At 42.5% G+C, this 22301-nt stretch overlaps 1 protein-coding gene across 1 annotated transcript in view; it reads right to left on the bottom strand.

Moving 5' to 3' along the window:
* Positions 1 to 20159, bottom strand: part of L3MBTL3 (L3MBTL histone methyl-lysine binding protein 3) — a 125021-nt gene extending 104862 nt beyond the window's left edge. The window contains 1 exon segment of the mRNA XM_030316321.1: positions 18865 to 20159. The gene's annotated coding sequence lies outside the window, so the exon portion shown is untranslated.
* Positions 20160 to 22301: the final 2142 nt, after the last annotated feature.

The raw sequence follows: 22301 nt of genomic DNA, 5'->3' as shown, positions 1-22301 counted from the left end.
TGCAGGCAATGGCTATCAATGACTACTAAGAATACAAACCCAACACCATCTAGGAAGTAGTCTTGCCATGAAAAAACAAAATCAAACCTAATCTGATCAAGTCCATTTGCAGGAAATACCTGAGACAAAGGAACACGTAAAAAATCACACCATAAAAATATACAAAATGGGGCACCTGGGTGGCTCAGTCAGTAAAGCATCCGACTTTGGCTCAGGTCATGATCTCATGGTTCGTGAGTTCCAGCCCCATGTCAGGCTCTGTGCGGACAGCTCAGAGCCTGGAGCCTGCTTCCAATTCTGTGTCTCCCTCTCTCTTTGCCCCTCCTCCCACTTGCACTCCCTCTCTCTCTCTCTCAAACATAAACAAACATAAAAAAAAATTTTTTTTAATATAAGAAGTAAAATTCAGACTGTCAGAAACTCTTCAGCAACATTCCGCAAAGTGTGGTCCACAGACCCTGGGAAGACCTGAGACCTTTTCAGAAGGTCCAAGAAATCAGAATCATTTTCATAAAAATACTAACACATTATCTGCCTTCTGCGCTATGCTGACATCTGCGCGGATGGTACAAAAGCAACAGTGGGTCAAAGTGTCGGAGTAGCGGCTCCCAAGTAGGCAGCAGTCATTGCAGCCTTTACCGCCAGGTACTGATGGTAAACAAATGCTGGTTTCGCTAAACAGCATCCTTGATGAAGCAAAACAGTAACTTTCATGAAGTCTGGATATTTGAATACGTATCTTTTTAACATTCTGTGTGGTGAAATAGAAAGCACCCATAAAGCGCTCTGGTGCGTCAGAGTACCAAGGGAAAGCACCTGTGAACTGTCTGAGATGCAAGTTGAACAAGCTGCTTTTTTCATGGAGCGCATTTTTATTTAACAAATTACGTTTCTTCGGGTTTGGCTATGTGGCAAATATTTTGTCAAGAATAAACGAGGCAAGCCTGTTGACATCAAGGAAAACACTGACAGCATTTGTTGCTGAAGATCCATTTGAACATTCAAGGGATAATCATGATTCTGGAAAACGTGTATCCACCACCATGAGCCTGAGAGCTTCCCAGTTGCTACATATTTTCTAAGGAGATGGGTGGTGATATTGATGAGCGGGATTTTTTAAATATTTTATATTTGACCTACGTCAACATCTGGGAGATTTGCATAATTCAGTGATGCAGTATTTTCCAAATAACCAATGCTTGACGTCACAAAATTATGCATGAGTAAAGGATCCAATCAAAGTACGTGACAGACCGATGGATTTTAATAGAACACAGTACGAAAAGTTCATTGTTAGGGTTTCAGACTGCCCACTGCAACTTACCTTTAAGAAACTACCACTTGTCAACTTTTGGTGTAGTATCATAGAAGAATGTCCACCATTAAATGAAAAAAAATACTCCTCCCCTTTTCCAAACTCACATCTGTGTGAAGCAGATTTGCTTCACACACTTCAGCCAAAACAACATACTGCAACAGACTGAATGCAGGAGCGGATATGAAAATCCAGCTCTCTTCTATTAAGCCAGGCATTAAAGAGATGTGCAAAAATGTAAAACACTGCCATTTCTCTCATTTCTTAATTTTGGAAACTATGATTACATTTCATTTAAATTGTGCAGACACATGTTAATATAATCAGTCTGCTACTGTTATTTTTAAAAGTAAACACATAGTTTAAATTATCTATTTTAATTTTGAATACAGTAGATATTAATAGATATAACCCATACAAACAACAGCTCCTTGGGGTTTTCAATCATTCTTAAGAGTGTCAAGGAGACTTGAGACCAAAGAGTATGAGAGCCACTGCTGTGTAGGATAAAAACTGGCTTTTGGCCACATGGACACATACATGCACAGAAGGCACAGAGTAAAACAAACAAACAAACAAAAAAATAGATGGAAGAAGAAATCTAAAATTTAGATTAAGAGATTTAAAAGACATTAATAAATCACAATATCATAATTTATAGATCTGTTTGGACCCTGATTTAAACTTTTTTTTTTTTAATTTTTAGGTTTTGAGAGAGAGAGAGAGAGAGAGAGCGCGCACATGTGCACGCAGGAGGGGGGCAGAGGGAGAGAGAGGGAGAAGCTGAAGTAGGCTCCATGCTCAGTGTGGAACCCAACCAATGCCACAACCCTGGGATCATGACCTGAGCTGAAATGAAGAGTCAGATGCTCCACCAACTAAGCCGCCCAGGCATCCCTAACCTATTTTTTAAAGAAGAAGATGATGGTTAGACAGGAAGGGAAGCCTAAATGCCAGTGGCTATTTGATGATACACAAAGATGCTGCTTTTTCTAGAGGGATGATCACGGCATGCACTTTTAAAAGGAGACTTCATGCTTGTCAACTGAAATTGACAGATGGAATGATTAAGTTAGGAATTTGCCATAAATCAGTCAAGAGCGTGAAGTGGTAAAATAAAGAGGCAACGTGCTGGTAATTCTCAAGAAGTGTGAGGGACCCAGTTTATTATACTACATCTTACTTCTGTGTGTGCTTGCAAAATTCCATAAAAGAAATACATTTTAAGGGCAGTCTCTTTAGATATAGAATATATTTAAGTGGTCAATAGAAAAAAAAATAAACCTGTGTTTCTCTGAATTATAGCTATCTTTTGTTGAAGTTTATTAGACACCTCCATATTCTTTCTTCCTTTGTCCTCTTTAAATGAGCCAGTGTCAAATGTTATATATTAAGTCTATTTCTGATCATTTCAAAATTTATACAGTCCGAATTTGAAGACGCACTAGATTTCACTACCATTAGGACTTAATCCTTAAAAGAGGAACTAAGATGTGAAGGCTTGAAGGAGGTTAATTTAAGAAACAGTGAATTAGTAAGTGAATTACGACTTGTCCTTACGGTCTCTAGGACTCTTACCTAGCTTGAGATCAGCAACAAAATTGACTTCCCTTGTAAGTGCTGTAGGAGGGGCAACTTTTTCTTGATAGACAGTAGAGAGACAGAATCATTTTTCCCTTGGTGGATAAACTGGGTAAAACCCAAATGATCCATTGAAAAGTTTTACTGTTCTTTTTTAATTACAATAACATTTATTCACAGGTACTCAGTGTCAGACATAATACGTATACTTTGTAATTTATTAATTCCATTTCACCTTCCAGAAAAGGATTCAAAGCACAATTTATATATATTATTTCATTTATTTCTGTCTCACAAAAAGATGGGTTCTATTATCCTTCCAGTATACGTTGAAGAAAGTGAGATGCAGAGTTCAGTAATTCACCCAAAAGCATATTTGGTGGCATACCCAAGATCTGAATCCAGGTCAGTCTGATTCCAATCCTGGGCTTTTTTCCCCCCAACCATTGTCGTGTCTTGTCTCGGTCTTATCCCTCTAAGAATCTGGCTAAACCAACTTTTCTCTATGCAACTACTCAGGCATGACAAATCCAGAAACCAGTTTACTAGGGTCAAAGTGCTTGATTTATGTATATCAGTGCAATGTGTATCCTTTCAATAAAATATTATCAAATACACGCATATTAACAAATTGTCATTAAGACACATATGCAACGGGAATCGAATTTCCCACCTAAAACACAAATGCATAAAATTCACAACAGCAAAATCCTGTCTGTGACTAGAAGGAGCAGAAAGAAGAAATAGGAAAGTCAGCACTGTACAAAACCTGCAGTAAATGCTCATGACATGTTTTTGGAAATACAAAACACTGGTAATGCTATACAGTGTACCTTATGTATAAACACATATCTAAAATTTATTAAAAAACTGTTTCCTTTCATTGTTCTAAGGTTTGTGGATATTTGTATAAAATATTTTCGCATAAGAATATTTACCGTGTGGTCTTTCCCATTATCTGATTTTGAAGCAAAAGGGCTACTTGCACTACCACAGGAAGTCTGAAAGGCTAGGACAGATTAGGTATTTTTCTATCATCTCTTCATCACACAGAACAGCCATCAACCAGCATGATTTTCACAGAAGCTGCTTCTTCATGACAGCCTAAGTCTCCCTCTCTGGTTTTCAGCCTCCATAAGCGTGCACACTTGCATATATACAAAGTCCTTTCACTGCAATTAGCTGGGTTCCTAAGAATGAAGCACATTTTTTAGAAGCACAGGTTTTATGTTTTCTTTGTCACCTGGCACTATTCCACAATCCCATGGATAACTATATTCCACGGACCATAAAAAGCAGGTAGGTAACAGAGTCACTCACAGTGCAGGTCAGACAGCATTTCTCATTCTGCAGAAAATCTCATCCCAAATCTCTTGTTAACGATGCCGAGGTTTCCTAAGAAGTACCTTAAAAGTGCCCCATGAGGGATCCTCTGTGCTATCAGCCAAGATCTACCACTTTCCTCCCAATAACCTCTTCTAAATCCTAAGGATCTCCAGCCACTGCTGACGTCAAAAAGGACCACTTTGGAGTTCACATATCCAGCAAATACACCAATGCAGCTTTTGATTCCCACTAGCTTTCATATCATGGCCGGAAATGGCTAAAATCAAGGCTTCTGATGTCCAATGTGCTTCTGTGGACGCCCATTGTTAGGAGCCACCCATTGTTAGGAGCCATTGACTTTCCTGAAGGCAGACACCATTACTGCTGGCACCTATTCAGATGTATTCTACTTCCAAAGCCCCCCTCTGTGAAACAGTTCACTGTCACTTTGACTCATTTTTATTACAATCTTCTTGCCCTAAGCCTCCAACAAAAGGGCTGGAGGACAGATTAAATGACATGCAACACTGTACTCAGAATTACCTTCTGTATCTTTCTCCTGCAGGATTCCTTGTCTCCAAACCAAAGCTGTGCAACTTGCCTTTCCCTTGGGACACTGTATCTAATGGATGAACTTCCTCAGTCTCTGGAATTCTCGGCCTACCATATAACACTAGTTTGCAAGAAACATCAGGCAGTGAGGAGATTAGTTAATATTTTCAAAAATTCTGTTAAGAGAATATGGGGAACCAGGCCCCCTCATGTATTGATAGTGGCATTATAAATTAAAACAACCTCTCTGGAGATCAATTTCCAAGAACGTATCCTCCAATTCAGTAGTTCTACTCACAGAAATTTATTCTATAGATACTCATACGGGCCTGTTTGTAATGTTAAAATAACTGGAAAACAATCCAAAAGTCCATCAATTAAGGACAACTGTGGTACATCAATACGGTATATAATGCCATTAGAAAAAACAGTGAGGAAGCTCTTTACATTCTGATACAGAAAAAGCTCCATGACACTACTAATACTCTAATTTTGTGCAAGGTATAAAAACTGTGTGCTACCATTTCTCTTTTTCTTTAAGTTTATTTATTTGGAGAGAGAGAATGAGAGAGCAAGAGAAAGAGAGAATGAGAGAGAAAGAGAGAACAAGAGAGCGAGTGAGAGAGACAGCGCATGTGCATGCACTTTGGGGAAAGGGCAGAGAGAGAGAGAGAGAGGGAGGGAGAGAGAGAGTCCCAAGCAGGCTCTGTACTTTCAGCACAGAGCCTGATGCGGGGCTCGATCTCACAAACCACAAGATCATGACGTGAGCCAAAATCAAATCAGATGCTTAACTAAGTGAGCCACCCAGGCACTCCTACCATTTCTATAAAACAAAAGGAGAGGGGTGTGTGTGTGTGTGTGTGTGTGTGTGTGTGTGTACATACATACATATGTGTATATACATGCGCGTATATATACGTGTGTGTATTACTTGTATACGCATACGTTTTCTCTGTAAGGATTCCTCAAAAACTGCTAACAATGGCTGCCTCCAGGAAGGAGCAATACTTTGCTGAAAAGCCTGCCATGGGAGGAAACTGTCTGGACATTCTTTCACACCTATTGACTGTTTAAATGTTTTTTAAAAGAAATAAATTAATGAAAAAAATGTTTTAAAATCCTTTTCCAGGTTTATTTAGCATAGTCCACGTAATAAAAGGCATGTCTTCCCATGAAAATAGTTAGCTCGTTATTGCTGCCAACAACAGAAGCTTTAGCACAGAAGTCACTAAGGGAAGTCAACTTCCCCAAAGCTCTTGGGTAATTTAAATAGCAGGTATTTAACGATATATGCAAATGCACCAGCTCTACAGATGGATGAGAAGAGGAAGGATAGGGTTTGCTTCTCTACAATTCAGGTATCAGAAGTATACAGTAGATTCCTGGCATTCACAAACTATTTATGGTTTCTACCATTCCTGAGTAGCATCTGAAGTTCCCATGACATTTAGTAATTTGTCATTTTGCAAAGCCACAATTCTGAATGAGACATGCATAAAGCTGAGGGACGAGGACAAGCCACTGGGTCAGCCAAGGTCCAGGTAGGCCCTTACTCACAGCACTCAGTCTTACACTACGGCCACTGTGAATAAAGAGATAAAACTCTGCTTCTTGTTAAGAAATGAAACAAACACAATTAACTGCTAGTTGATTCTAGTGTTGATGACAGAATGAGGGGCGTATGGAAATGTTTATGAAAGTGATAGGCCCTAGCCACAAAATAGAAGTTTCAGATAAATTAAAGACTGAAATGTCAAATGTAATGATGACTCAGACACATTGTGTGAACAAAACTACCAAATGCTCCAAAAGGAAGTAAGTAGAAAAGATGTGTGAATTTGTTTCAATAAGTGCTCCAGACAGTACAAAAATTGCTCATCAAGCAAGATAAGTAGTTCAGGTCTAGAGAGATCATTTACATTTTTCAGTTATACTTTTGCAATCTGAAGGAAGGAATTGTATGTTACAATGATTTCTTTCAATTTGGGAATTGGCGATTGCCTTGGGATGTATTCTTCACAGACGTCAAGAATCTACCCTTATCTTATTTTGACAAGAGATAAACAGAGTTTGTGTGTCCTTCATGATCCCCCCTTCATACAATCCCTTCATTCATCTCTGCCCTGAGTGGATAAGGCGGTGGCTCTGAGTGAGGGGCTTGGACTCCCCCAGTGCTGAGCTCCTACAGCACAGGCAAGGTGATGAACCTACCTGGGGCTGAGATGAAGACAAGATTAACAGTCCTGAGAGATAAGCCACCCAATCTAGCATGCTCAAAATAAACTGAAAGAGTGGGCACTGCCTATAAACCAAAAGTCTCAATCTGCAGATAAGGTGGGAAATAAAGATTATGAAGAAAGGCAGCTACCTATAGCCAGGCCATTCCTGCTCAAACCACAGTTTCAAAATATTATTTCGAGAAGAATGGTTAGCTAATGTTCACTAAAAGCAGTTAAATTGTTTCAATAATGCTACAGTTGCTTTTTTTAGGGTTGTATTTTGTAGCCTTATAGTTAATAGGCACATTTTTCAAAAATAAGGCGTAGAGATGATATGGCTATGAATTGGAAGTGCTTATGAGGATAAACATCACCTCAAAAGCAGAATCGGATTAAAATTCTGTCAGATGACAGAACTGAGATATCAGCACCTGGTGTTGATCAGTTTGGGTTAACAGAGCAACCTATCTTCTGTAAAGAGTCAGGAATGTTAACCCTAAAATCATTACCGCGAACCAAACAAAAATGCAAACTATGCAGAAGAAACACAGCAAAGAGATACAGAGCAACGTGTATCAATCAGTGAGAAAAGTCCATCTAATGCCTTGCTGCTAAGATGCCCACTTTCATACCATCAACTGAAGCTGGCTTTTTGTTTACTTTGTAGAAATCATCAGTCGCTAACCAAATGCTCTATCTGGCACACTGTGACCTACAAAAAGTCCTAATATCATTATTCGGTAACATCACCTAAAAAGCTGCTTTCCACTGCTAAACACCTTCTTAATGTGGCTTAGGAAACTGCTTTGAGCCTCCCTAACCCCACCTACCCAGCTCCTCGTCACCCTTTCACAGGTGCTCATCAAATACTTCATGGATCATCCTTAACACCTGCCATCTTCTCACCAGTCCCCCCTTCTATCCCTCAGCCTTTCCTCAACCACTTCCCTCCCTTCCTCCGCTTCCTTTCACTTGGCAAAATCTGATAATTACCTAAGGGTAGCTTCTGAGCAGTTCATCTCTGGAAGTCTCAATTCCCCCACCTATAAAGTGTGGGGAATGGAGGAACCTTTCTTAAGTGGGCACAGGTGGGGATTCCACGAGATACATCAGGTAATACCTTAGCATACTGCCTACCACATAGTAAGCAATCAATAAACTGTTGGCTTTTTATTATAATTATCTGGTTTAACAATTATTTGAGTTCATGAAAGCTGCTCAAGTGACCTTAAAAAAAGCTAGAATTACTTTCGTTTCTTTCATTGAATTTTATTTCTATACTAGCTCTTACGGTAGAGCACTTACTCAAAATCTGCATCACAAGATTCAAGATCACTACATCAAAGTAGGTATTTTATTGTTAATAATAATAATATCTCATATTTACATAGCTCCAGAAAAGACTACTAGCTTTTTTTTTAACCTTTTAATGCCTTTCATCTATTTTGCCCATCCCCTCACCGTCCTGCCCTTAGACAACCAGCATTCTGCTCTCTATTTGTACAAGACTGTTTTTTTGTTCATTTGTCTTTAGATTCCACATACAAGTGAAATCATGTGGTATTTGTGTCTCTCTGTGGGACCTGTTTTACTTAGCATTATATGCTCTGGGTCCATCCGTGTCGTCACTAATGGCAACGTCTCATTCTTTCTTTTTTTTTTTTTTTTTTTGGCCGGGTAATATTCCACCGTATATATACCACATCTTCTTTATCCATTCATCTATGGATGGACACTTGGGTTGTTTCTGTATCATGGCTATTATAAATAAGGCTGCAATAAACACAGGGGTGTATGTTATCTTTTCAAATTAGTGTTTTTGTTTTCTTTGGGTAAATACCTGGTAGAATTGCTGGACACATATTTTTAATTTTTTGAGGAGTTCCATTACTATTTTCCACAGTGGCGGCATCAAAATGCATTCCCACCAACGACGCATGAGGGTTCCCTTTACACTACATGCTACTTCTTGTCTTTGTTATACTAGCTATTCTGACTGGTAAGAGGTGCTATCTCATTGTGGTTTTGATTTGCATTTCCTGAATGATTAGTGATGTCAAGCCTATTTCATTTGTCTGATGGCCATCTGCATGTCCGCTTTGGAAAAAAGTCTAGTCAAGTCCTCTGCCCGTGTTTTAATCAGATTGGGATTTTTTTTGTTGTTGAGTTGTAGAAATTCTTTCTATACTTGGGATATCCCTTATTGGATATATCATCTACAAACATCTTCTCCCATTCAGTAGGATGTCTTTTTGTTTTGTTAATGGTTTCCTTTCTTTGTAAAAGCTTTTTATTTGTAGTCCCAATAGTTTATTTTTGCTTTTGTTTCCCGTGACTATTACCTTTCTTAACAGAACAATGCCTCTGAAATGATGGAGAAGGATCCGCCATAAGCAGAGGGGGTTGGGCCTGAAGGCCAGGCTCTCCCTGCCACCAGGCTGGTCTGACTACACACTGCAGGCCAGGCTAAGGCTTCGAAACAAAACTTGATGAGAGGCTAGGGCAACGTACCCCAGTCTGTCCCTCAAAACGCAACTTTTAGGAGACCATTGATTCCTGCCCTGTGATAACAAGTTTTTTGTTGGAAGAGATGTGGGATCCCCTCAGGGTCTCCAGGAGACGTACAGAGTACCTCAGCAGCAGCGCGGCAAAGCGTCCCACAGTCACTTGGCCTTGTGACTCTATTATCACAGAACATCGAATTCCATGGAGCCCTCCCACCCCCCTGCGTCCGACCTTTGGGAAAATGCTGAGCGATGGAAAATAAATTCAGGAAATGACATGAAAGGAGGTAGTGTTTTACAGGATAAAAATGTATTCATCTTTAGGTTAGATTCCACTACAGATGCCACCTTCTGACCTAGTTCCCAACCGGCATCCGAGTATTGAGATTCATAGTATCTACGACGGGGGAATGCCCTCAGGACTTGTAGCCCTTGAAGTCGAGGCTGGCGAAAGTGATTCTGAGAAAGATACGGCCTCTGACTCCTAAGGCCTGTCTACAGTTTTCTGATTCACTCTCCGATGGCCGGTACCTCCGTGACATGAGACAGGTGTACACAGCCTGCAAAGGGAGAACGCACATACTCACAAATACAAGGCTACAAAGGGGTAATCGGACAAAGGCCATCAGCCTAATGTGCACGAAGGGGACAGAGACACACTGGAACAGCCGGTCTCTTCCATGCTTTGTCATTTTAAAGGATCTCAATAGGGGCGCCTGGGTGGCCCAGTCGGTTAAGCAGCCGACTTCAGCTCAGGTCACGATCTCGCGGTCTGTGAGCTCGAGCCCCGCGTCAGGCTCTGGGCTGATGGCTCAGAGCCTGGAGTCTGCTTCCGATTCTGTGTCTCCCTCTCTCTCTCTCTGCCCCTCCCCCATTCATGCTCTGTCTCTCTCTGTCTCAAAAATAAATAAAACGTTAAAAAAAAAAAATTAAAGGATCTCAAGAATACCAACCAATCTGACCCTCACAACTACCTCTTAAGACTGATTACATTTTCCAGACAAGAAAACTGAAGTCACCCAGCCTAGAAACAAACTTTTATCTCCTAAGACAGTGTCCCTCAGACTATACCACAGTGCCCAGTATGTTGTATTTCAGTCAACACAGAAGCCAATCTAGGCTGGCAAGCACGGGTTCTGGAGCCAGAGTACCCATGTTTGAATCCTGGCTTCACAATTTACAAATTACTGCATATTCCTGGGTAGGGTACCTCACCTCTCCTGAGGCTTCGGCCCCTTCATCTATAAAATGGAATGGGAAGAGCCACTTTACGGAGATGTAAAAACTTTTTTCCAAATCATGCACGGTAAGTAGGAACAGCTGGGTGGTTCAGCTGGTTGAGCGTCCGGCGCTTGATTTCAGCTCAGGTCATGATCTCGTGGTTTATGATACTGAGCCCCGCATAGGGCTCTGCGCTGATAGTGCGGAACCCCCTTGGGATTCTCTCTCTCCCTTCCTCTCTTCCTCTCTGCTTGTGCACGCTCTCTCTCTCGCAAAATAAATAGACAAACATTAAAAAAATAAAATAAAATAAAGTTAAATTAAATTAAATTATGCATGCTGGGAGTGTTTTGCACATGGCAGACACTCAATACACAGAACTGTGGTTTTCTGAAGAAAAGAAAACAAATTGCTCTCCAGTGTCCATATTCCCTCCAAGTACCAGTTCACCCAATATCTAAAGCATACCAGCACAGAGGAATGATAACTGCAAGGGCCAAGACCTTTGCACCACCACGCCCTACTTGATTTCTCAGGAGTCCAGAGGTGAAGGTAAAGTAAAATGGGAGGTTAAGAACAATGGCAAGGCTCTGGATTTCATGGACATGTACAATTTCCAAATGAATCTGGGAAACTGACACAAGGTCAGTAGCTATTAGTTCTGCCACACTCTTATAAAGGAAAGAACATTTTAACAACCAAAAAACGTAAGAAGAACATAATCTCCGAACAACGACCCAAGAGTAGTCAGTCCATTGGCAACCTTAAGGATATTTTTGCCGAGGAAGTATAAAAGCTTCCTCACATATCGACTGCGGTTCCAGGACCTGCAAAAGGCTGGGAGGAGAAAGAGAGATGAAAACTAGAGATGGGATCCCACCTCCCCAACCCCCCCACCCCTACCAAAAGGAGACTAGAATGAGTCTCTCTCTGTACAAGTACTGGAGTATGTCTAAGTGACATACCAGAAGTGGGACTGGGAAGAGAGAATCTATACCCCAATCACAATCCTTGTTACACTGTATCATGATGATCTACTGAGAGGAGGCTTTGGAAGAAAGAGACCTTGCTTTATTCATTTCCTTATGCCTTATGAATATCCACTGTAGGTATCAATGAAATTTATCAAATGAATGAATAAAAAGAGAAGGGGAAAATGCAACAGACTAGTTGTGGGTGGAAATTTGGGACAGGGGAAATCAGAAAAAAGATCTTTATTTGTCCATCTATCTCATATTCTCCGGTGAAATTCTAACTAACAGCTATGCTGCTAAGTATTTATTTATCTCTTTGGCAGAAGCGTAACATTACTGCTCCAAGAAACTCTCCTTATTTAAGTGTCAGTGGAGAACACATCAAAAGAAGTTAAATTCAAACCTCTTAAACAGGATTATTCAATAAGGATAAGAGAAAAATCTAAACTCACACTTGAAGCATCTCTCAACAAACACATATTGCTACAAAGAAAAATTTTCCTTTCAAATCAAGCATGACAGATACCAGCTTTGATATCCCTACTCACCCGCCTGATAAGAACTCTGAATTGCACACATCCTGGAATTGAGATCCTTTGTGGAGAGATGTGAAATTTTGCCCCCAGGGCCCAAGTTCATAGATTTGAGGCAGGCAAAACTCTAGATCATTTCAATGTGAGAAACGAAATCTCTGTACCATCAAGAACAAATCCTCGAGAATCTGGGTCTTCTGCCCACATCTATCCTTATATAGTAGATGCCTGATCTATGCTTCCTTCAAACGTGAAACTGGTTATTAGGATGGTTCCTTCTTACTGATATTTTCTCAAAACCTGTATGTCCTGGTCATGTTTTAATGAGAAAGACCCTATGAATGCAGCCATGGCTTATCTGATTTGCTACCTTTTCTGCCATGAAGATTCTATGCAAAGGGGTAGTCACTGAAAGCAAACTTGACAAAAATCTCAACTTCCTGCCTTCCCGCTTGTTACTGTAAGAAGGATGAATTATTTGAGATTCTGTGGCCTAACCTACTTACTTCCTCTAAAGGAGGAACAGAAAATGAAAAATGCCTTTCAAGAAAAAAAAATGTACATAGAAAACGAAATCACAAACTGACATTAACAGGCCTATGGCATATTTAACACACTCTCATCAAATGCTTTCATTGGTAAGTTCATTTTCAATGTACAGAGTAGAAGATATCTCAGTTTGAGGCAAAAACATCCTGACAAGTGCTATCATATCATCAACATCACTACACTAATAGGGTCATAATACAAATTTTACACCCATTAAAGGGACTCAAAGGGCATAAAAAGAACAAGAACCTGTCTGACACAGATATGTCCATGGTTATGCAAAATATGCATGAACTCAAAAAAGAAAAACTAAAAGTAGTATCTTGTTCTTTTCTCTTATTTCATTTCATAATTTTTTAAACGCTAAAAGTAGTACCTTCTTTTTTCTTACTCTGCTTCGTATTTTTTATAGAACACAGAGCTAAAATTAAGATTTACACTTGATTTCTCTTTTGTATCTAATAAAGTAGCTGTGACCAGATTTTATTTCTTTCACAGAAGTCAAGTCTACAGGTTTATGTTGATAACCATTGGTAGCTAAACTCCTTATCAACAGACTGAACAGCTAGGCCTCAAATCTAGCTAACAGGAACACAAAGTGGATCTCAACCACCTGACCAGACTGACCTCTTAGGAATTTCAATTCAGAGTTCAGGGTTCAGTCAGTGTAACAGATGGGGGGGGGGGGGGGGGAAATGATCGAATGATTTTGGTGCCTGAACAATCCTACTCAAAATGTTCTCCTACCGAAGTAGTTTAATTCTGCAAAATTACACATAACGTAAAGCTACTGTCCAATCTTAAAACAGCCTGGCATGTAGTAAATGCTCAAAAAAATTTAAAGGGTGGGGGCACCTGGGTGGCTCAGTCGGTTGAGCTTCTGACTTCAGCTCAGGTCATGATCTCACGGTCTGTGAGTTCGAGCCCCACGTTGGGCTCTGTGCTGACAGCTCAGAGCCTGGAGCCTGCTTCGGATTCTGTGTCTCCCTCTCTCTCTGACCCTCCCCCATTCATGCTCTGTCTCTCTCTGTCTCAAAAATAAACAAACATTAAAAAAAAAACAAATTTAAAAAAATTTAAAGGGTGATAGAGCTTCCTTAGAGGAGAAGCAGTCCATTACCCCTTCATGAATGCATGCAGGGGTAGCCTTCTAAGTCAGACTAAAGCTCTGCCTGACGGACCGTAACTCACACACTGGAGATACTATCTGACTCCCGTTGCAACACAGAACTAGCCAATGAATAAATAGAGACTCTTCACTTCATTTGGCAAACATGAGCATACTCTTCTGGTTAAGGAGTAGAACAGTAACCATAGCACTGTTGTTGAATATATTAGTCATATTTCCTGTTTTTTTTTTTTTAATTTTGATTCCAGTACGCTACATTCAGCCCTGCCCCAAGTTTCTCACCACCAATTTCTCTCTCCCTCAATTAAATTTTCTTTCTTCCTTCTACAATCCTGCCTTCTGAGTAAATCCCATCATCTTTCAAGTTCACTTTAAAAAACGTAGGTCCCATTCTACTGACTGATTGATCTACATTTTTTTCAGAACTAACCCTGCTGCCTCATCCCATCTCTTCCTACAAAGAACAAGTGAACCTCTTTATAAATAAGCCCAGTAATTCTCAACCTAATCTGAGTTATGTTTTCTTAACAGTTTGTGATCATTTCAAGGCCATGAGCTAGGCCAAGGTGTTCTTTTCAGTACAACTCAATAATTGGTCTTTTTCTCAATGCTTGGTTTAAAAAAGAAAAAAAAAAAAAAGGGAAAAGGAAAGAGATAGAGTTCTCTCCCCATTATTTATTGTGATACCTGTTTGCTATTGCTTATCTTAGTAAACAAATGTGTAAGAGCAGATACATTAATCTGGAAACGTGTTTTCTTAAAACTATTCAAAGAATTGCTTTTTTGAAAATTGGAAACCTTAACAAAACAATCATAAACCAGTATCATTTTCCATGGCTCCACCCCTTTCAAACTGCATGTTATGAACTTAGACAAGTTACTAAATATCTCTGAGCACCTGAAATAATAATACCAAATGCTCCAAGTTTGTGAAAATATTAGACAGTACTCAGTGCCTAGAACAGTACCTGGGCAGACAGAAGGCACTCAGTATTTGTTGGATGCATGAATGGATGGATGCATGAACGAATGAATATAAAAAGTGCCCAGTTCAATGCTTGACATTCAGAAGGCACTCAACATACAATTACACCTAACATACCAACACTTGACACTGTTTTGCAGACAACACCCTCCCTCCCAGGTCCTTCCCTTAGCAACAGGTTGGACACTACACCCAGTGGTACTACCACAGTACTTACCACATTCACCTCGACCTTTCCCAAGCACTCAACCACAGCTTTGTTTTGTTCATCACTGTATGTGTGTGGGTTCTCCCCTCAACCAGATTTATGAACACGCTGAGGCCAAGGACTGCTGCTTTCTTTGGAGCCCTAACCCTTCGTTCATTCAACTCTGTTCTACGTGTTGATTATGTGAAGCACTCCCTACCTGAGTCTTCTAAAAAATAGGTGCTCAATAAATATTAGTTGACGGACACAGAACCCTTACAGAAATAAAAATAAAGTAAGCATTTTGCTACTATGTATAATACACAAGTAATTCTTCCAATCACCGTTCAAGTCACCAATTCTAGGTCCACTTCTGAGGAAGAAACCAAGACTCGCAAGAAGTTCTCTCAGCCAAGATCGACCAATTTCGCTTAAGTTCTTCTGAAACATCCTTGTTCTTTCCCCCCAAGCACCCTGTCTCGTAAATGGGGAGTTTTTAAACGTCTTTCTCGATTTGACTTCATCAATCCGACTCAGTTACATTGCAAGGGTACCTTTCCTGGTGTTTTGCTTTCCTCCCCTTGTTGCATAGCTATTGCTACAATCAGTACAAACTAGTTCATAGTCTGCCACTATTTACTCATATCCTCAAGTGTCAGTGAAATAATTTACCTTAGTAAAAAAAAAAACAAAAAAAAAAAACCTGAAAATATTCCCACTGGGTAATGAAGTCCCTTACAAAATATATCTTCTACGGATGCCCTGAATTTCAGTAGGAAATAACAAAGGCGATCAGCCTAATATGCATGAAAAGGATACAAACATACTGGAGCAGACAGTCTCTTCCATGCTTTGTCACTTTAAAGGATCTCACTCAAGAAAGGATGAGCTATATTGTGCCATGTATATACAATTATATGGCACTGTCCTGCATCAGTAAACCCAGGAATCTTGTTTCCAGACTCGCTGGTTCCCAAGAGTGCTGGGTCCCTTGTTTTTTCCTACTGGTACCAAGTGCAGCTGCTATACTCTCATTAACAGAGCTTAGAATTAAGCCCAGTCCTTGGGGTTAGGATCTAGGGAACTCATGGGCAAAGACCTAGTCTTTTGGTGTTCAGCACTTTAAGAGCTCACTAAAAATTGGTTAACTAGTAGAAACACTGCAAGAGGGATCACTAAGGATACCCACCCTTAGGACTCCAAGGGTACACTTGTCCCACACCACATGAAGCAAATTCTATTAAAAATTTCCCATCCTAACCCTATCTGCTACAAAGAACCTTGGTTGAAATATGTATTTCTTGGAAATAAACTACCAAACAAACCAGTGGAAATTATTCAAGAATCAATCCTCAATTATTCAAGGACTAATTCAACAGGACACCTATTTCTTCTCTCCAACAGTATTGTTTTTGAATTCTTAGAACATTGATTGGAGAGTCTACAAGAGAAGAAAGATGAACTACAACCAACAAAAACTTGTCAGGGTTTGTCAAGTTCACTATCAGCGAGTTTAGAATAATGACAGAGAGTAGTTGTGACTTTTTTTTTTCCTATCTAGGTAACAGTTGGTTATAATTAGAATAAAGTGGCAAAGGGGTCTGGAAAACATAAGTGGGGTAAAGGGAAGCCCTGTGAGGACCTTTCCCTAAATCCACAGTCACGTGCAGGACCCATTTTCCCACCTCTAGCATGTAAATCCTCCCTACCCCAGTTACCTATTTTCTCATCTCCATTTCCCAGTAGATTCATGCAACTAAAATATTAATTACAGCACACGAATTCCCTTCACACCAACCCTTCTACTATCACCACCCTCCCATTTCCACAATTAGGCATCATTTTAAATTTGATTTATTTCACTTACTCCTACCTATTAAATGACTAGGTTGGGATAAATAAATTTCAGTTTATATTCAGCACCATATTAAAACACGGTCCCTTCCTGCAATGAGCCGACGCTATTAAAGATAAACTACCTTTTTCCTAAAGAAAAGAAATATCCCCTGGAAATACTATGACAAGTCCATATATAATATACACCAGCAACTAACCTAATAATTTTAGCTAGGAATTAAATCACTCTGTTCTGCCCTTGACAACCTCCTTCCTGCCCTTCACAAAGCCTGACTAAGGTAAAATGGTAATACGACTACCAAACATTTGAATAACTCTGTGTAGTTCTCAAACCCTTATTTTATTTTATCCTTTCAACAAAGAAAGCAAGACAAGCACTCCTGCTCCCATTTTCCAGATGGGGAAATCTAGGCTGGAAGAGGTAAAGTGACTTACACAACGTGATACATTTAGAGGCTAACTCGTCTTCGGATTCCCACTCTACCGCTCTATCCACAGCCACAATGACTCCCCAAATGAAGAAAAACTGTCACTGTCTTCCACTCAGCATGCCTGAACTCACCATCCTAGGAATCACCTTTTACTCTGCCTGCTATCTACTTCTGTCTACATGATCTTCTTGGGGTTGTTCCTGCCTCGCTGTCTCTACTGCATCATATACATGGACCCCAACTACTTGTTTTGCTAATTACGCCGTTCAAGACTATCCACAAGCAGAAAATGACAATAAATTCCTGTTAATGATCATTTTTACATCAGTAATTATTCCGTTTTGACATCTAGATCATGCCTATCCTGGTTATAAGGCAGTCCAATGAGGGTTATTAGTCCTACTCATAAAAAGTAAGGCTAACTGCTTCTGTGCTGTTTTTGCCAAACAAGAATCAGTGACTCCTTTATTACTTAAGATAGAGAAACAGAAGGAAAAGAAGCAAAAAAAAAGGAAAGGAAAAAATTAAAAGGAGGAAAGAAAACAAAAACTAGAAACAGGGGCATCCGAGTAACTCAGTCGGTTGAGCATCTGACTCTCAGTTGCAGCTCAGGTCATGGTCCCACGGTCTTGAGATAGAGCCCCATGTCGGCTCGGCACTGAGCATGGATCCTACTTAAGATTCTCTCTCTCCCTCTTTCTCTCCCTCTGCCCCCCTCCCCCTGCTTGCACGCGCTCTATCTACAATTAAAATTAAAAAAAAAAAGTATAAATAGAAGAAAGCAGTAGAGTAGCGCGGACATACTTTGATGCTTTATTTACGAGGACTGACCCTTTTGCCTGAGGACAACCTTTGTCCTGAAAACAGGCCCTGCATGACTGGAGACAAACCAGCACCCTCCAAAATTACCAAAGAGATCTTATTTATTAGACAACAGCTATATTCTTTGCAGAGGTATGTCCAAAAGTTCACACGTCTGTGCTAACATGCTGGAAAGTCACTACAAACCTTTGACGTGACATCTGGCACAAGTCGGCCCATGTTGGATTTGAGCCACCGAAGTTAAATTACTTAAATGCCCCAAAGCTCTCACTGTAAATTTCACCGACAAAATTTTAACAAGTTCCAGAATCTTCCGTGTCACTGTGTGATAACAGTTACATTAAATTACAAGTGCTTGCTTCTAGTTTTCCCATTTTTTTCAATTCCAAAGAATAAAACTATTTACTTGCCGTAGAAAACAGGTACAATTGAGATGCAAATTAAGAGTCTAGTAAAAGGGCCTGTCCAAAAATTATCCAGGACAATCTCAACTTTTCGTAATGTTTTATTTGAGCCTCATCACACTTAATGTCAAGACTTTCATGCATTCAAAGCAGCACCCACAAAATGATATCTTCCTGCCAACCCTGTTCCACGTTCTCCTTCCTGACCCCCAACTGCAGCTTTTAACAGCTGCCAAGTATACCAAGCAATTTGTTTAACAAGCAAATCTTACCTAGTGGCAGTGAAGAAATAACTGTCTGGTGGTCTTTGGGATTGCTGTCCACCCCCAAGACTTCTCCTAAAGGTCCAGCATTAATTTAAAGAGACGAAAAGTAAAATCAATGCACTGTTGTAAAAAAAGAAGACTTCACATCCACAATTAATACGTTGAATTTTTGAATCGCTGACTTATTGCATAATTGCACACAATACCATTCAGTATACTAAAAAGAAAATAGTTCTGGATGAGATGAACTGGGTTTTATCATTCATATTATACCCTTATCCTAAATTGCTAAACTAAAGTTTTCCCCCACTGTACCGCCCACAGGTGAAAGTTACAGGGATCATTTAATTCAACTTTAATTTCTCTCAGTGCCTTTATGTTTAAAATTGAAGTTACTTTGCACAACACACATTGGCAAATGAATAGATATTATGTAAGCAGTTTTTCCCATATATGTAAATATTTAAATCACAACTTATACAAAGTATTCTGAAATAAGATCTTAGTGAAACAAAATTACACTCCTAGAACTAAAAGATACTATTTATTTTGTGACTATATGAAACTACACGGTTAAAAAACTAAATACCAGCCTTTAATTCTATTTACTGGCAAATAAAATGATCAGTTTATATAAAAGACAAATTTCAACCAAAGGACTTTTTCATTTTTTTCAGAGTTGTAAACACTTTGCGTTTTTATTAATATTCAAAATGAAACGACCCGCTGTGACTCCTGATGAAAAGCTGATCAAAGGTAAAGGCAAGGATAAATATATAAAAACAAACAATTGTTTCTAACCCAGTTTATAGACCCATCTCAAATCACAGATAACAGCTGAGTGTTTTTCCCATATAAACAAACAGGGATCCGAGTCGCCGGGTCTGGGTCGTCAGAACTTATCTGCTCTCCGATACTAAAACCTTGTATTTCTGATCGGCATCCATTCACACACATCTGGCTGCTGGCTCAGGTCGTCTAATTACTTCCACGTCTGAACGGACTACGTAGCTACAAGCAAAGGCCAAACTTTGCTCTCGGCCTTCCGAACTTAAAGAAGCGTTTAACCACTAGAGGTCTCCCCTTGGCCAGTTTTGCATGTTCGCTATTTTGCTGCACTTGAAACTTTCCGGAGAAATGCTCTACTCGAGTCAGTGTTTTTCTAAAAACTTGCGCAAAAATCCACGCGACCGACTTGCCAGTACAGAGACTCTCGGGCTCCCAAAACCAATAAAGATATCACAAACAACGCTCCAGGAAAATCACAATTAAAATTCGACGCACTCGCCCCAGCCGTCACCCCCCACCCCCCCCCCCGCCCAAAATCTTATTTCTCATCTCAGTTTCCCTTAACTTAAACTTAGAACAATTAAAAAAAAAATCTATTTTTGTTTCCGTGGACTTTGCATGATTTATAATGCATTTTTCTGGCGGTGGACCCGAGGTGGGAAAGGAGCGGGCCAAGGGATGCAAGGGAGGGGGAAGGGCTGTGCTCACAGCGCCCGAGGAAGTTGCATAAGGAAAGAGACTCCGTTTTTTGGGTCCCCTCAAAAAATCGGCGGGGAGGGGGAGGAAAAGGAAGCGGGGGGGGGGGGGAAGGCGGGGAGGAGGGAAACTGAAGCGACGTTTACCTTCGTCTCCCCGTGGAAGGGTGGGGTAAGGGCCACGGTCTTCGCGACCCCGGAGAGAGGCTCGTTACCCCCACCTCTCTCCGAGCGCAGACGGACAAACAGACACCCCCACCCCTCCGCGGAGAAGGCGGGGAGGAAACCGCCTGCTTTTAAACTTTCTCTCACGGTCGCACTGTGGGCCATGCTTTGACCAGAAAGGGGGGGGGGGGTGGAGAGAGGAGGTAATCAAAAGGCCTTTTTCTTTAAAGGTAATTAAAGTTTTACCACCAGCACAAAAGTTGCGTCCTCCCCCCCGCCCGTACCACCGTGCCCCCCCCAACCGCCTCCAGGGCTCCCAAGTTTTCCTCCCTCTCCTTCCCCCCCCCCCCACCACACACCAGCTCGCGGGGCGCGCGGCGGATGCCTCGGCTCCTGCGCTTCCCGATCCCCACCCCCGCCGGCCTCTACTTCCCCCCCGCCCGGCCGCCGCGGCGCGAGGACGGCCCGCCGGGCCCAGGACGCGAGTGTGCAAAACCCATTATTCAGGAACGGCACACGCACGCGGCGCGAGGCGGGCGGCGGCCCGCCCCGGACCCCTCCGTGTCCCCCCAATATAAGGGCGGCGTAAACAAGTTGCAGGAAAAGCAGCCCCGCGCCTCCCCCCACCCCGCCCCGGCGCGGCCGCCGCCGCCCGCCGCTACCGCCGCCGCCTCCCGACACACGCCCGCGTCCGCACCCCGGCCGGCGCGGCTCGGCACGGAGCGGGGCGAACGCCGCGACGGCGCGGGCTCCCGGCCCGGCCCGTGGCCCGCGCCCTCCCCCGCGCGGACGGCCGCGGCGGGCCCGCGCCGCCTTGCTTCCCGAAGCACTTTCCTGCCTCGGGCAGAAATAAACCGGAGGGTTTATTTTTGTGCAACTTTCCCAAAATGGCGGAAATTGGAGCTGATCTATATGAAATTCTCACACAGTCGGTCGGGAAGGGGGAGGCGGCGAGGAAGAAAACGCAAACTCTCGGCCGCCGAGCCCCGCCGCGGGTCCGCGAGTGTGTGCGTGCGTGTGAGTGTGCGTGTGCGCGGTGGGAGTCGGGGAGGCCTTTCCGCCGCGCACACACACTGCACACGCCGGGGAGACGCGCCTGCACATTCAACCAGTCCATTCTCCGCAGCCCGAGCGGGGAGAAAGTGGCCCGGCCTCTTTTCCCACTGCCTCGGTCTCCCGTACTTGTACTTCTCGCGCTCGCTCGCTCACTCGCTCGCTCTCCGGTGCGCGCCCGGCACAAAGGCCACACGGGCGGAGGGGGCCGCAGGGGCGGCGCGCGGGGCTCGCGCCTCCCGCCGCACCGATCCGCCGCCCCGGCCGCCCCCGCGCCGCCCCCCCCCCCAGCCGGCAGCCTCCCCCCCCTTCTCCCGCCCCAGCCTCGGCGGCCGCGCTCGCCGCCCGGGGCTGCAGCTCCGCGGCGCCCACTCGGGCACGCACCCCGGCGGAGCCCGGCGCCGCCGCGCTCCCCCACCCCGCGCCCGGTGTCATGAAAGCGACCAAAGTGACAAGCTCGGGGGGCGCGGGGGAGGGGGCCCACACGCATCCCGCCGCCTGCGCGCCGGCGAGAGCCCGACGCGGCCGCCTCGCCCCGGCTCCCTTCCGCACGGCCCCCCACACCCTTCCCCGTGTGCGCGCAAAGAAAAAAATACAAGTCTCTCCTCCCCCCATTTTTTCCTTTCTCTTTTCTCTCTCTTTTGTTCCTCTTTCACACTCGCACTCACTACTTGAGAGTGAGATGCCCAGAGACTCCCCCTCCAGCCGTTTCCGAGTCACTTGCCCACTTTTTTCCCCGGG

This window comes from Lynx canadensis, chromosome B2 (genome assembly GCF_007474595.2).
Source record: "Lynx canadensis isolate LIC74 chromosome B2, mLynCan4.pri.v2, whole genome shotgun sequence".
Classification (NCBI taxonomy): domain Eukaryota; kingdom Metazoa; phylum Chordata; class Mammalia; order Carnivora; family Felidae; genus Lynx; species Lynx canadensis.
Note: the sequence above shows the minus strand (reverse complement) of the source record. Positions and strands in the feature narration are given on the sequence as shown.